The following is an 11,448-nucleotide window of genomic DNA, read 5'->3' as shown; positions in this document are numbered from 1 at the left end:
AAGGCGGTGAATGAGGTGCTCCACCTTGGGCGGGATGGCCAGGCTGCCAGGGCCTCCTGCTGCTCCGGGCGGGGCGCGCGGATCTGTCCGGGCCCGGGTTCCGTCCGGACGTTGGGCTGGCCAAGCAGGGGACCCGGCGTGGGGCGCGGGACTGGGGACCCAGGCTGGTGCTCACGGGCAGGTCCTGGAAACCCCGTCTCTCCACCCGGCGGGGTCCTCAGGCACCCAGAGATTTCCTCTCCGGACCCTGGTTCTCGCTCCCCTCGCTCAGTCGGGCGTTGGGGAGTCGGGTTCCCCGGAGCCGTCCCAGTCCGACCCCGGGAAGCTGGGGCGCAAGGTCGCAAGGTCGCAAGGTCGCGGAGGGGCTGGGGTGCAGGCAGCGCCAAGGGTACGGGAGGAGGTCTCCGCGGGACCTGGGGCCATGGCTGAACTGCCCCAGAGTCAGGCCGCTGACGGGAGGTCCCCGGGTCCCCTGGCAGGAGGGGCCGCGGCAGGGACGACGAACAGCGCGCCCGAGGGCCTGCAGGGGGCGCCCCCATCCGCAGGGTGCAACGGGAGGTCTGGAGCTTCCTGGGACCGGTGTGCTGGGAGCCAGGAGACCGGGAAGCCGCGGGCGCCCCTGGGGTCTGCAGTCCTGGTCCCGCGGAGTTCCCCGGTCCTGCCAACGCCCCCTGTGCACCCGCTTCGGGCTCTCTCTGCACTGGGGTGCTCGGGGCTGGGCGAAGGGCTGTGCGGCCTGGCCTGGGGTGGGGAGCCGGCGAGCGGGCGCAGTGGGGGCCGCCCCCAGGACTCAACCCTGGGCGCAGAACACGGGAGAACGCGGGCTCAGGTGGGGACAGCCCTCCTGTGGCCCAGGCGCAGGGGCCCCGGGGCTCGCGGTGCGCTAACTTCCAGACTGTGTGCACCTGCGTCCTAGGGCAGGCAAGTGTTTGGGGGGTTAAGGTAGAACAGAGGCGTCACCGAGGTTGGGGGAGGAGGCCGCGGCCTGGAGTCTCTGGAAAGAGCTGTTGTGGGATGTGTGCTCAGGCTCGCTGTCCCCCAAATCACTCCCGAGTCGTCCCTGCTTACTGTCAGCCCGGGCTCTGCTCCTGTCACTGACCTTCAGGAAAGCCGGGTGGTGAGTGTGCTTCTCCTTTCACTGGTGCAAAACTGGCTTAGGGAGATCAGGGTCGCCCTCCCGGGTCATAAGGCAGGAAGGGCCAGACCGGAGCCTGGGATCCAGGTCTCTTCAGCAGCAGCCCGTCCTTCCTGGTTCTGCTCTCAGCCTCCTTTATCATAGTTTGTTCCTTTTTTCCTTGAAAAATTCTTTCACAGCATTGATACAATAAACCACACACGAAGCGTGCAGCTTAGTAAGTTGTGACCCAAGTAGACACCTGCGGATCCGGCGCTCCTGTCAAGACAACGCACGTGTCCCCCCACGGGCTGTCCCTCAGGCCTCTGGTACTTGCTGTGGAACACAAAGGCAAAAGAAATAGAGAAAAGAAAAATCAAACTTCCTTACAGTTCACAGCCCATCGACAAGTCCTTGAGACAGGCAGCGTGACCTTCCCCTGGGAGTTTAACTGCCCCAATGTTCACACTTGCTGGAGGCAGAAGACAGCCTTAGTTTGACATTAGCCTGACCTCCAGGATCCTGTAAAAATCCCCTTGGAAACTTCCTTTATCTCTGCGCCCCCACAATATGTGTTAGCCATCATCCCCCAAGCATATGACCGTTGATACACCTCTGGAGGGTCTCACGACTAAGGTTTTACTGGGCGGGAGTAAGTGACGTTTTCCTAACCGCAGCTAGCCCCTCGGAGTCCTGGAAACCTTCCTTCCAACTTCCTTGGAGACTTAGCAGTATCCATTACACCCCCTAACTTGAAAGTATAGGATCAGTGTCTCCTCATGACCCCAGTGCAGCTCTTTCTACCCTCGGGTCCTACCCCCGTGCTTTAATAAAACTACCCTTTTTGAGCTAAACACATCTCAAGAATTCTTTCTTGATCGTTTTCTCCCGGACCCCATTTCCCACCGTACTGTGCTGTCTAGGTTGACCTCAGCCTACAGGGACCAGTGCTCTACCTGCTCTGGGACTCTTGGGGAGCAGGGGCTCTGTCGTTGGTCTCCATACACTGTGCTTCCAGCAACATCTAGCCCATGACTGACCCCATGCAGAACTGAACATAGAGTTCAGGGCTTTTGAGAAACCTGGCAAACAGTCCCCATTCTCAGATTCCCTACATCCCTTCATCTGTTTATTTATTCATTCCACCGATATTTTTAAAGATTTGATAAGTACCAGGAGGCCTGGTGCTGGGTGGACACCAGGTGAGGAGGTGACCTGAGAGATATGAATGGGGAGCTACATTAGTTTTTCTTTTATTGTTTGTGCTTTTGGTATCCTATGTAAGAAATCAGGTTCACTCAACAGGTTCTCACTCTGGATGAGGGCTGTTTATGGCTGAAGCCGGGAACAGCCATGGCCGAGTGGGTCTGCACTGAAAGCTCCTCGGCACCTCAGCTGCTCCCGGAGAACACACGGCACGGATCACAAAGAGGGTACGGGGTTGCGGCTCCTTGGCGATCTGAGAAGAGTCTCAGAATCTCAGAGGTCGTCGTCTATCAAGCCTTGGTGCTCAAAAATATGACACAGCACCCAGGCCAGATGTGAGGAGACAAGGGGCAGTATGATTTCCGAGAGGCCGTGCATTTTGACTGGGGGACGGACCCACCGTGAGCTAGTTCAATACTGGAGTCCGTCAGGCTACATTCTACATGAAAAAAGATGCAGGCAAAAGTGCTCCAGGCAAACAAAACATAAATGCATAAGTAACTGATTTACTTTAACAAGAGTAATTCCACACTAATAATTAACATAAAAGAGTTTTCATTTCTGGTCTGATTAATTTCAGACCTCTGATGACCTTAGCCATTTCCCACCCAACGGCCTTCCCCAAGGGCTGCTGCGTGATTCCCGTTGGTGGATCTTCCTAACTCCATCAGAGGTCAGCACTTGTGGCTGACCTCCCGGGAGCTTCGGTCTCCTCCTCCAGTCTGGCCTCCTGGGCCAGACACAGCCCAGCTGTGGATGCTCCCTGGGACTACTCATCCCCATAATCAGATCTCTGGTAGCACTTCCCTTTAACTACACATACTTCCACAAGGTCCATAAAATAAAGACTGGTCAAATTTTGCTTATCAAAATGTTTTTCTCCACTGTTTTTATCTAAATGTGCTAAAACTTGCTGACATGGCACCAACTACTTTGGGGAAAGCAGAACAGACTAAATCAAACGACTGACCAAAACCAACAACCAAGAAAGTAAACAGTCAACAAAGGCAAGTCTTTTATCCAGCAAAGTCATCAAAGGACAAATAACCCCACGGTACCTGCCTGTTCTACCTCAAGCCTTCCTTCCCACACTCTTAAGTGGGTTCCACCGAGTTCCAAGCAGGGACGGGGCGGTGTGTGTGGAGCCCTGAGGTTCTGGGTCGGGCAGGAAGGTGTCCTCGAAGAGCCAGGGTGGGGGCACGTGGAAATGCAGTCCTGAAGGACTCCCAGAGATGCACTCTACACTCCTCTGTGTCCTTCAGCATCTCTCAGAGCCTTGATACTTGACGGATGATTAACTGTCCTTACAAAACAATGCTCTCAAGAAAACAGCAAGGTGAGACACATATTCCTCCCAAAGGATAATCCTATAACTTACATGAAGAGCATTTTAAACTATAGAAGAAGCTGCTGTGAATTGCCTGAAGTGAGTGTTGGTCATCAGATTTCTCTTAAACAATGATCCACCGCAGGTAAGCTAATTTTTCTTCAATTTCCTTTCAAAATAAGTATGGCATGATGGTAGGAAATGGCACCATAATGACTAGAATTTAAACGAATTAATTCTTCCCAGACTATTTCTAAGTACCTATAATCCACGGCGGCACAGCCCATCTTCCCACCTGCCTGTCACGACAACAGGCCTCAGGCAGGCTTTAGCTCACGTGTCTTCCCAGAGCTCAGGGGCTCACGCTTCATCCTGGGGCCCCACTCCACGAGAATGGTCCACGTGCACAGGGCTGCGTGCACAACGTCCGCGTGAAGTGCCACGATGTCATCTGGCCTGTGTGCAAATTCGCCATCTTTGTTTCCTCTCTAGATGCACAACTAGTGACGGACTGTGGGCAGGAGAGACACACGGAGTACTGGCGGGCACGCGGGCAGAGCCTCGCCTCTCAGCCAGGCCAACTCAGCACCGCCAGGCCGCTGGCCCCACGCACCGCCCAGTGTGGCCCTTGGAAGCTCTTTCAAGGCGAGATGCATCTGGGCCCGCTGGGGTCTCTGGCTGAAAGGCACCCTCTCCACGGTGAGCCCTCTGCATGAACGACTCAGGCTGCCGGCCTGGGATGCGGCCCTGGAACCTCTGCAGTCTGGCCCACAGCTGGAACAGGAGAACCGCTCACGGCAGCCAACCACCATCATTCTTGTTCTCATGTCATGATGAAGTATCTACTTCTCATTTGGTCTCATTTCTTTCAATCCAAGCAAAAACACTGTTACAGAATAGCTCACTTGGAGGCTGCAGATCTTTCCCCCTTTTGAAATCCAATCATTGGAATAGCTTTCTCCAACAGGAGGTCATGTCGGCTCCGGCCCCTCAGCCACTGGTCACACACATCACCATCTCAACAGCAGAGGAAGAAGACAGAAGTGAATTTCACAGCCTGTCCACACAGAGCTCGTGAGTGGGGTAGGGGCAGAAGAGTGACTCAGGACCGGTCAGGACGGTCAGGGGCAGGCTGCGCCCACAACTACTAAGGAGCTGGCTCTGGCCTGGCCGATTCCATGAGTGAAAAGTAAGATCTGGACTTTGGCAAGCATCTTCAAAGCGACACCCCATTGCTCCGAACACACATGGGAGTGTACGGAGTTGGAAAAAAATGGCGGGACCGACGTATTCAGGGTCATCCTGCACTATGGTCTTGCACATCAGCAGCCCAAACTGACAAGTCACTGTGCTTTCTCTTCCAGTGTTTCTGTGAGCCTCTGCACCTACACATCAGGGACCCACCATCTGCCTCCCTCACACAGACAGGAAATAGCTTCCCCAGGGCCCTGAGGCGGCCTCAGCACCTGACCAACAGCAGTGAAGTCTTGTGCTACAAGTCACCAAGTTTCTCATTTAAGAAACTATCAGCTGGCCAAACAGGGTAAATATTTTTTCTTAGAGGGGTGGGGCAGAGAGAGAGAATGTTAAACGGGACAACCTGAGATCATGACCTGAGCCAAAATCAAGAGGCGGTCGCTTGACTGACTGAGCCCCCCAGGCGCCCCAAGACAGGGTAAATTCTTGAGATGACAGTGCTCAACATCTGACTGGGATCTGTAATTAAAATGCAAAGTATGCATTTAATATTTTTAATGGGAAACCAATTTGGGAATAAAAGGCTTCACTGCAACTATATTTTTATATGGCAATAAATAGAAAATGAAATTTTAAGAGGTAACAAATGAAACAGCATCAACAAAATCTAACTACCTAAAAATAAACCATACAAAAGGTGTACAAAACTCTACAGAGAACTACTGGGTATTTATCACAAAGATACAAATGTAGGGATCCGAAGGGGTACGTGCACCCCAATGTTTATAGCAGCAATGTCCACAACAGCCAAACTGTGGAAAGAGCCAAGACGTCCATCGACAGATGAATGGATAAAGAAGATGTGGTATATATACACAATGGAATATTATGCAGCCATCAAAAGGAATGAGATCTTGCCATTTGCAATGACGTGGATGGAACTGGAGGATGTTATGCTGAGTGAACTAAGGCAATCAGAGAGGGTGCCTGGGTGGCTCAGTTGGTTAAGCGACTGCCTTCGGCTCAGGTCATGATCCTGGAGGCCTGGGATCAAGTCCTGCGTCGGGCTCCCTGCTCAGCAGGGAGTCTGCTTCTCCCTCTGACCCTCTTCCCTCTCGTGCTATCTCTCATTCTCTCTCTCTCAAATAAATAAATAAAATCTTTAAAAAAAAAAAAGAAAAGAAACTTATAAGTCAATCAGAGAAAGACGTGTATCATAGGACCTCACTGATATGAGGAATTCTTAATCTCAGGAAACAAACTGAGGGTCGCTGGAGTGGTGGGGGGTGGGAGGGATGGGGTGGCTGCGTGATGGACATTGGGGAGGGTATGTGCTATGGTGAGCACTGTGAATTGTGTAAGACTGATGAATCACAGACCTGTGTCCCTGAAACAAATAATACATTATATGCTAATAAAAAGAAAAAAGAAAAAGAAATAGGGACCCCAGGAATGGCTCTGGGCAGGAAACTAACCTCAACCAATCTGCACTTTGTGAGCATGTGTGATGCCAAGAGAACAGGACTGCAGCTGTCTGAGCTGTGCAGGTGAGGGAATGGCAGCACTGCCTGGATGGGGTGCCATCCCAGAAGTATGGGAAACCCTGATGGGCGGAGGGGCGCCCCAGACGGGAGTGGGTGCTGGTAACCATGGGGGGATGGGGGAGGCTAGCCGCATGGGAAGGGATGGGGAGGCTGGAGGGCGCAGGTGCAAGGGAAGACGACGATGAGAGCCTGGCGCTCCAGCCACCAGCCCACAGGTACGCCACCCTCTCACACAGCGCGCACATCTTCAATTCACCGGAGTTTTTACGACCCCGTCTCCTGCCAGAGGAGCCGCTGCGGAAACAGTGATTTGCAGCTTAGGCAGTAACTGTATTTTCAAAGTTAATACCCACACTGCTGTGCATCTGTATAAAATAGATCATTTTAAATCCCTAAATTATCAGCGTGAAAACTTGTACAAACTTTGCATTCCAAACAATTCTCCTCTCTTCTGAAAGTAATTTTTGTGAACTAGATGTGCTTCAAAAAATAAGATTCATAATCAGAATGTAATGTTATAGTTCTGTCTATAATAATGTCTTGGTTGTTTACAAATTTAGAAGTTTTAATGGAGTAAAAGAGCCAATTAACACAGGTGCCCAGGCTGACACGAAGCCCCCGGGCGGCACCGTCGGCACCTCGGGGTCACTGTGGGTCTGCCTGTCATTTGCCAGCGGCCCTCCTTCTTCAGGGTGAGAGTAACACAAGACAGTGCTCTTCTGAAGGGCCCTCTCAATCTCGGCCTCATTTCAGCACAAATTCAAATCAACCAACCAAACAGCTCACTCAGCCAGCCCACTGCACGAACTAACCCGGCCTCAGTTATTAACTAACCTGCATCAGGACCAAGCTCACATGATCACTAGGATGGGGGTTTTTACACTACGTGAAACACCCAGCGGGCCCCGCGCATCCCTGTCCTCTGTGACCTCAGGACCACCATCCTTCTGAGCCAACCCCCCCAGCCCCGCGCAGCGCTCCTCCCACCAGAATTTAAAAACATCAAACAGTAAGTATTTCACTGATCTTTGCTAAAGCTTTGCCACTGGAGGCTCTGTTCACTGGAGGAAGGAACTAATTAACCTTTAACCAGTATGTTTTGGGCTCGCTCAAAACTTTTCCTATTGCCTCTAGAAAATACTATGAAGAAATACCCTGGCATGTTGATTTCAATTTATACTGAAACCAAAAAAAAAAAAAGGACTGTCTGATGTGTAACTTATCCCACAGAAGTTTCTGTGTCCTCACTGTGTTCAAAAATGTCATTGTGACTCAAGGCCTCAAAAAAGTTTTGATTTTGATGGTATTACACAGTTTAAAAACAAGACTCAGAGATGCTTGCTGTGGATGACTGGCCCTCAGAAAGAAATCCCAGGCAATCAACAGTTCATCACAGTGGGAAAGCTCACACACACACAGACACACACACGATATATTTTAAAGTTTTACAAAAGGTAATTATTAGCTGACACCGCTAATTACATAGGAGAAGAGAAAGCTATTTAATTTCACGTTAAATTTATCATACACACGTTTTAGTTAATGCAGTTTTAAAAAAGAAACTTTGGTACAGTTGCTACTCTAACGACAACTCAAATTTTTTAAAAAACGGTAGCATTCAGAATATATTTTCAGAAGTATGAGAAGACAATTAAGTTGAAACCAGATGTTTTAAGATTTGTTTCTGAGGAATATTTTTAAAACAATTGTCGCTTAGAAAAAATTAACTATGGAGGGGAAAAAAGACAATCAGCTCCTTAGTAAAACTATCTAATCATTCAGCACACGTGCTGGGCGCTATGCCAGAGGTCTGACACGGTCATGGTGGCCAGCGTGGGGCCAGCTCTCCGGGGGACAGGCTTGGGGCCCGGGCAGCAAGCTGGAGGCGCCCTGCACAAGGAGCCAGCGGGCCTCCAAACCCACCGAGACCTCAGCCCCCAGGACAAGCACCCTGCACGGCCTGCCAAGTGCTGGCTAGTCCATGTCCCCACCGAGGACCAACTTCTCTCTCTAACGAGGAGGAGCCAACGCAGGGGCCGAACACGCTGCACAGTAGGCCTTCCCAGGACACAGTAAGGAGCCCATGTGGCCTTCCCTTCTAGCTGGCCTGGCTTGGAATTTACCCCCAGGAAAGTCTGCTTCTGAACCCACACCGTGCACACAACCTGTTCCTGATCCTGAGGAAGACCCCCCGTGTGCACAGTTGCACTGTGGGTCTGTACCACTCAGACCCACCACAGCCCTCTTGGGAAGAAGACATGACTCTGGGAATCTCAAAGCAACAGGAAAACCTCATTACCCCCCTTCCCAGTCTCCACTCATACCATCGTCACCCACACTCCACCTTCCTTCAGTTCCTGTCCCAAGTTTTAAAACTGGTCTTACTCCTTACTCTCGGTTCTACTAGATATTCCAGATCCCATTTCTCACCTGTCCAAAATGGCTTCCACCAAAAAAGGCTTCAGGATTATCTGATGATGGTAAGTACTCAGTTTTGTGAGCTCATAAAAGATGGAAACATTGTGATCGAAAGGCATCACAACTTCCACAAATTTCTAAGTTTTTATAGGCTCGGAGTAAGGAAACAAGGATTTCAAAAAACAAAGACAATTATGAAAACATTTGCTTCTTGAATAAACTATACTTCTTTCGTTTTTTAAGATTTATTTACTTATTTAGAGAGACAGAGGGAGCGGGCACTAGGTGGAGGAGCTGAGGGAGAAGGAGAGAGAGGATCCTAAGCAGACTCCCTGCTGAGCGTGGAGCCCTCCTCGGGGCTGGATCCCAGGACTCTGAGATCACCACCTGAGCCGAAATCAAGAGTCAGACGCTGAACCAACTGAGCCACCCAGGTGCCCCTGTACTTCTTTGTTAAGACTTTGGTTATAAAGAATTTAACTATACTGCTCAGAAATGATAAAATACCCTATCGAGTAGTTTTCGACAAATGATTAGTAAGCCCTCCTCATTCAGAACTTTATGTAAAACTAAGGCTTTTTAGTGATACAAAGTATTTAAATAACAAATACGCTCGTGTTCCTATTTAGAACACCTGCTTTATAATCAAATTCATACTTAAAAGGAACTTAGGGACTAAATCCCGGTTTTCTGGTGTAGATATTTGCTGCATACTCTGACAGAGCATTATGTCCCAGATGTTATCATTAGGATTGCTTTTTAACCCTTTAGCATTTTGCCTCTTTATTGCTTTCCTGAAATTGTAAGTTTATTTACATTCACAATGCTGATGAAGAAACACAACTTTTCATGGTGAGCAGCTGCAATATGAAAGTGTGCAGTCACACAAGTGCAGCAAAGGCAGGGTATGTGGGGCCATAACCCCTAGAGCCACCCTGGGTCCTGTCGGCATGCCGCTGAACCACGTTATTGTAGGCTTGTTTCTCTTGTTGATCTTTTCCTGATGAGGCTTTCAAACACTATGATTTGTTAATATTAGTAACAGTTATCCAAATACAGCATTCCTGAAGTCTCGTTATTTACAGTTGCCGTATTCTACAGCACACAGCACGTGCGCGAGGCACACGATCACGTTTCTAAACAGATATTTAAACCCAGGGATATTTTATTACTCAAGAAGACAACTATTAGAAAAATTAAGGGGTACTATGATTGCACACAAGAAACCACAAGAAAAAAGAGAAGGAAGTTATTCTATGGTAACATCTTAATACAAGTCAATACAACTTTTAAAATATTAATAAACTGTCCTTTTTAAAATAAGAAAGCTATTCTCCAACACAGCCTTGATATTTCAACCTACAAAGTACAGCATAAATGATTCTATTTTGTTCTGTTATCTGAAAATGCCTTTACGATAATTCAGAGAACAAGAAGTAGCTCTAATTCACATAATGGCACATATCACCTGTCTGTCAGTGAGACATCTGAAAGCATCTTTTTATTAGAAACACAAATCAATATGCCCAAGGGATTACAATAACTGCCTGAAGCAATCTGTATTACCATTTCATCCCTGATGCTCTTGCTCTGAGCAACTTATTATTATGAATGGCATGAAAATGGCAGCCTGTCACAACTGATTTTTCTTCACCACCTGTAAGAATTTTCCCTCTTAAATGTAATCAAGTATCATCTTATTAAATATATCTCAAGCTAGGCTTTATACAACAGTCCATTACTCAAGTTGTATTCCTTATAATTTAAACTTTCACCAAATATTATTATAAAAGTAACTCCTTAGTAATAAAAACTTTTGGTTTGTTTGAAGTTTTAAGATAACAATTTCAGACTGGGTAGACCCCATGTCCCTGCCTTGCGCCTGTTGGGAGTCCTGGAGCCATGCATTTTTGTCCTGAAAAAGAGCCTCGAGAACTGGTCTATATCTCAGAACTCTCCTCCATCGAACAACATCATAGACTTTGGTATTAATCGACACAACTAGATAAAACGTGCTACATTTTAAAGAGTACTCCGATAAACCCTTGTAATAAGCTTAAAGCTGTATATTCTGATTCTATAAAAGGATCAACTTGGATTCCAAGGACCACTCTGAAAGGGTGAACTAACATGGCTCATCTGTCAGTGATGAATCTGACTGCAGCTTAGTTCACCTGCCTACGAATTCTCTTTCCATCTCAGATTGTCGTGGCCACTGAGGAGGCGGTGGCTCTCAGTTATCAGTATGGGTCCCAGCCCTCAGGGCTGGCTGCACCCCCAATTTCCAATTCAGGAGGTCTAGGAGAGACACCCCGGGGCAGTCTCCGCGCAGGCAGAGGTAACACTGATGTCACCAGCCCAGGGCCACTCAGCTGGGCCACGAGACAAGGCCGTGTGGATAGGGAGGTGCCGCAGAGTAAGACAAGTGGCTAAGGCAGCAGGTAGAGAAACTGCCTTCTCTGTTTCTTAAAATGCATGCCTGGGGTAGAGTGCAGGCATCTGTGGCCACAGCAGAAGATGAGGCAAGTGATCACATTTTTCTCCTCATTTTTCTGTTGGATGTTTTCTTTCTGACAAGCAGCTAGAGAAGAACGGAACAGACAAAATGAAGACAAAAGGAGAAAGGCCCAAATTAAGGCTTG

The 11,448-nt window shown here is 48.9% G+C and overlaps 1 protein-coding gene across 1 annotated transcript in view; it reads right to left on the bottom strand.

The window, feature by feature from the left end:
• Positions 1–617: 617 nt before the first annotated feature.
• Positions 618–11,448, bottom strand: part of LOC148161724 (putative phospholipid-transporting ATPase IIB) — a 106,302-nt gene continuing 95,471 nt past the window's right edge. The window contains exon 10 of the mRNA XM_088020611.1: positions 618–1,450. The gene's annotated coding sequence lies outside the window, so the exon portion shown is untranslated. The remainder of the gene's footprint in view (positions 1,451–11,448) is intronic.

This window comes from Eumetopias jubatus, unplaced genomic scaffold, assembly GCF_037043125.1.
Source record: "Eumetopias jubatus isolate StellerSeaLion01/CBP00866 unplaced genomic scaffold, mEumJub1_p1.0 scaffold_84, whole genome shotgun sequence".
Lineage (NCBI taxonomy): Eukaryota > Metazoa > Chordata > Mammalia > Carnivora > Otariidae > Eumetopias > Eumetopias jubatus.
Note: the sequence above shows the minus strand (reverse complement) of the source record. Positions and strands in the feature narration are given on the sequence as shown.